The following is a 4765-nucleotide window of genomic DNA, read 5'->3' on the forward strand; positions in this document are numbered from 1 at the left end:
GCTGTTCTTCCACCGGCAAAAATCTGTCAGCAGCCTCCCGTGTGAATGAGGCTCTAGGGCTGCACACATTGTACAACCTCAGATTGACCAAAAAAGGCAGTATCCGCAATCCATTCATTGTATGTCTGGAGAGAACCTGAAGGGGATTGTAGAAACTTGTATCGTGTGTGTGTGTGTGTGTGTGTGTGGCCGGCTTTAGTGTCCATTGACCACTGCTTGTTATTTTTTGTGAATGTGCAAAAACCACCTTAAACGTCCTGCAAAAAAACCTCCACCCGACGTGTTTCGTCCTTTGTCCTTTGTCCTTTTTTATTTAGGACCATCATATCCGTGACTTGTGCTGGACGCCGAGACACGCTCTATGGTATGAAGACACTTTTTTTTTTTTTTTACTTTTTGAATGTCTGTTACCATCTGCAGTTGTAAAAAAAAAATACCGAAAATAAAAAGTCAAAGTGCCTTCACCGCTTAAGGCTCAAAAATAAAACAAAAAGACAAAACCTTACGAACTGATTTCTCACATCCTATGCAAGTGTTTTGTACAACCTGCATAACCAGTACTTTGTACGACTTGTTTATCACTCGGACTGTACATAGTGTTTTTAAAGAATAGTATTTTTATTTAGGTACTTGAGACTTGAATTTGTGTCCTGTGTTGGTACTTGTATAATGCCGAATCTCAATCTCTCTCTCTCTCTTTTATGGATACCATTGCTGTTGTACAGAGGTTTTCACCGCAGTTCTATTTTTCTACTGTTACTGACAAGCATGTAACACAAACTCTTTATCCTACATATAGATGGCTTTTCCAATAAATGGCTTGTATAGAACAAGTCTGCCTGGTCCTTTTATTTTCGTATCTTTGTCTCTTTATACTGCTGTCCTGCATGAAGGTTCCTCCATTGCTGCTCATCAACGGCTGTCACATTGTTGCTCCATGTGGGGAGTTCAGGACCGATCTCCATCTGTGCGGTCATTGTTGTCGGAGTCAATCCAAGTTTTTTTATTTTTTTATTTGATTTTACAATACTTATAGGGAACAGGGTGCCGAATAACACAACATATATTTCACAAAATGTTCAATCCAATTTGAATAGTAAACGGTACTTACAGAAGAAAAAAGTCAGTCTACTCTATAAGAAATAATGGAAGTAGGCCTGGTGTAAAAGGGTGTGGGGAGGATGAGAAGGGACCTTGGGTGAAGAGCCTGGTGGCATACTGGGGAGGAGAGGAGACCTTTGGAGGAAGGGCCAGTTGGAGTGGAGCTGGGGAAGGAGAGGGTCCATAGGGGGGCTAGATGGGGCAGCAGGGTGACGCATCCCCAAATATGAGGACCTTACCTTCAGCCAGGAGTGTAAAGTCTAGCCAATACAACCAGATGGGGGGGGGAGTCAGATGGAGGAGAAGGGATCTTGGAGAAAGAAGCAGAGGTGAAGGAGAGCTGACCTTCGTGGGGGAAAAGTCAGGTGGAGGAGAAGAGACCTTGGTGGGGGGGCCAGATGTTGTAGCAAAGGGGAAGGAGAAGGGTCCTTGGCAGGATAGGTCAGATGGAGGAGAAAGAAACTTGGGGGGTGGAGGACCATATGGAGTAGTATAGGGGACCTTGGGGGGGGGGGAGCGTCAGGTGGAGTGGCAGAGGGGACCTCGGGGATGGATCAGATGGCGTAGTAGAAGAGACCTCAGGGGCAGGGCCAGATGGAGTAGTGAAGGAGAGGGGACCCAGGCAGGAAAGGTCAGATGGAGGAGAAGGGATCTTGGTGGAAGGACCAAATGGAGTGGAGGAGGGAAAGGAGGTCAGATGGAGAAGGGGGGTACCTTGGGAGGATTAGATGGAGAAGGGGGGTACCTTGGGAGAAGGACTAGATGGAGAAGGGACCTTGGCAGGAAAGGTCAGATTGGAAGCGTAAGAACCTTGGGGGAAGGACCATATGGAGTAGTAGAGGAGACCTTAGGCGAAAGGTCAGATGGAGTAGCAGAGGGGACCGACCAGATGGCGTAGTAAAGAATATCTCGGGGGCAGGGCCAGGTGGAGTAGTGAAGGAGAGGGGACCCAAGCAAGAAAAGGTAAGATGGAGGGGAAGGGACACTCGGGGGAAGGACCAGATTGAGTAGAGGAGGGGAAGAAGAGGGGACCTGGGGGGGGGGGGTCAGATATGGAAGAAGGTACTTTGAAGGTGGTGCCAGATGGAGTAACAGAGGGGACCTTGGGGGGTTAGGTCCAGATGAAGTAGCAGGGGGGATATCGGCGGGACAGGTCTGCTTATGGAAAGGACCAGATGGTGTAGTGAAGGAGAGGAGACCTTGGGGGGGGTCAAATGGAGGAGAAGGGACCTTGCGGAAAGAGCCAGATGGAGTAGTGGAGGGGACCTTGGGGGGAGGCCCAGATGAAAGAAAGGGGACCTCGAGGGAAGGCCCAGATGGAGGGGAAGAGAGGAGAACTTGGGGGGAGGGCCACATGGACTAGCTGAGGGGACCTTGGGGGGGGGGGGGCTACATAAGGCAGCAGGGTTGAGCATCTCCAAATACAAGGACCTTACCTTCAGCCAAAAGTGTAAAGTCTAGCCCATACAACCAGATGTTCCTGAAGATCTCTTGGTTTGGTTGGGAAGAGAATAAGGTCTTCCATTCACTGAACTCCTTCAACATTACACAACCACAGAGAAATTATAGGGGGGGGGGGTAGTATCTTCCCGTTATACGAGGATTTGGGATTTTGCTGCATTCAGGAGATGTCGGAGGATGTATTTTGAGTACATTTTGGTAGAGATCGAAGAATGATGCAGTAAAATAATTGTGTGGAAATTTCTTGGGTCCAGGAAGGGTTCAGTTTGGGGGCGGGACCGGAATATGTGTAGGTGTGGTCTGTTTTGTAAGATACAAAGCCATGAAATGTCAGGGATATCGGGGTCACATTGATAAAGAATGGACGGGGTTCTGTACCATCTCGGTAGAAGTTTCCTGGAATCTGGACATACGGAGGAGTTCATCCAAGTTGTATCCTGTGTTGAGCTCTGATGAAGGGGGTGGTGTGGCCCTAAAACGTGTTGGGTGTTTTTATATGACTTTTTTATTACAAACAATTAAAATAATCTTCGACTCTTTCATCTGGTCTCGGTCTGGCACTCTTTTTTTTTTTTTTTTTTTGTCTTTCATTCCATAATAATGCTGCAGCCAAAACTTTTTCTAGTGGTGGACAGTAAAGCCGGCCGTACTCGGCTCTATTTTGCTGCGGATTCCTGCTGGTGTTTTTAGTGAGATTTTCTCTCTGCAGTGCTCTGTGATGGTGGAGCTGAGTAATAACCACACCCCTCAGTACAAAGGGAAGGGGGCGTGTCTGACTAGGTCAGGTCTGAATTCTGATAGGGCACTGACACGTTTATTGCTTTTTCTCTGTCTGGAGCTCCACTTGGTCCAGCCTCGTTCTTTTGTAGGATATAAAGAGCACTCGGCTTTTCTTTTCTTACCATTTAATTATAAAATATACAGAAGTAAACAATCCGATCGATACATATATCTGGAATCATGCAGGAACCGTCTCAGACTTACTGATTCTTTATTGACCTTGTAAAAAGCGCACTCATCCGGGGCTCCAAGTTCATTTTTTACCATTTTAGAATTCTGATACAATGAAAAAAATACTTTATATATGAATATACATATTCTTATTCCGCTGCAAATATAGAAGCTTACAATCGCTCCATAGTGCGTACATATTGGCATTTTTTACAAGTCGGCTGTATCGGTTGCGTTTATTCTGAGCGGAGGCCGTTGGCGCGGGGAGAGGAGGGAGAATTATACAACAACTTGGAGGAACAGAAAGCTGAGATTTTTGAATCCACTAAAAGAGAAAAAAATACAATTTGAGACTCAAAAGATATTAAATAAAGTTTGTACATCACTGGAGTGGATTTGTCGGACACAAAGTAACGATTTTGTAAAAGAAAAAAATAATAAGTTGTACTTGGGACCCGCGGTCTTAATAAGTTGTACTTGAGACCCGCGGTCTGAGGTTGTGCTCCTCTCTGCAAAGACTCTTCAACCTAAAGGACCCCAAAGGGATCGGGAGACAGAAAAGGGATCTGTCCGGGTGGCTGGGGTTTGGGACGGCCATCTTGGTTAGCGGTAACCGCCGTGCAGTCATGACATCAGAGTTATAAGTAGGTGTGTCCGTTCTGCGCTCCTGCGCCAGCTCTTCGCTCCCACGTCCGAGAAAAGTCCAGTGCCTCAATGCTTCTTTGGTTCGCGCCATGCTGGCCGGACTGGCTAAGCTTTAGGTTTCCTGTTTTTCCTACAAAGGAATAAATATATATTTTAGTCCTGACTTTATTAACCCCCTTCAATCCCGGGCACTTTTACCCCCTTCCTGCCACCCCAATACTGGCCACTTTCACCCCCTTCCTGCCCTCCAAATACCGGGCACTTTCACCCCTTGCTGCCACCCTAATATCGGGCACTTTCACCCCCTTCCTGCCACCTCAATACCGGGCACTTCCCCCCTTCCTGCCCCCCTCAATACCGCCACTTTTGCCCCCTTCCTGCCCCCCTCAATACCGGGCACTTTCACCCTCTTCTTGCCCCCTAATACCAGGAACTTTCACCTCCTTCCTGCCACCCCAATACGGGCACTTTCACCCCCTTCCTTCCCCCCAATACCAGGCACTTTCACCACCTTCCTGCCTCCCCAATACCGGGCACTTTCACCTCCCTGCCCCCCCAATATGGGCACTTTCACCCCCTTCCTGCCCCCCCAATATGGGCACTTTCA

Source organism: Rana temporaria, chromosome 13 (genome assembly GCF_905171775.1).
Source record: "Rana temporaria chromosome 13, aRanTem1.1, whole genome shotgun sequence".
NCBI classification, from domain to species: Eukaryota; Metazoa; Chordata; class Amphibia; order Anura; family Ranidae; genus Rana; species Rana temporaria.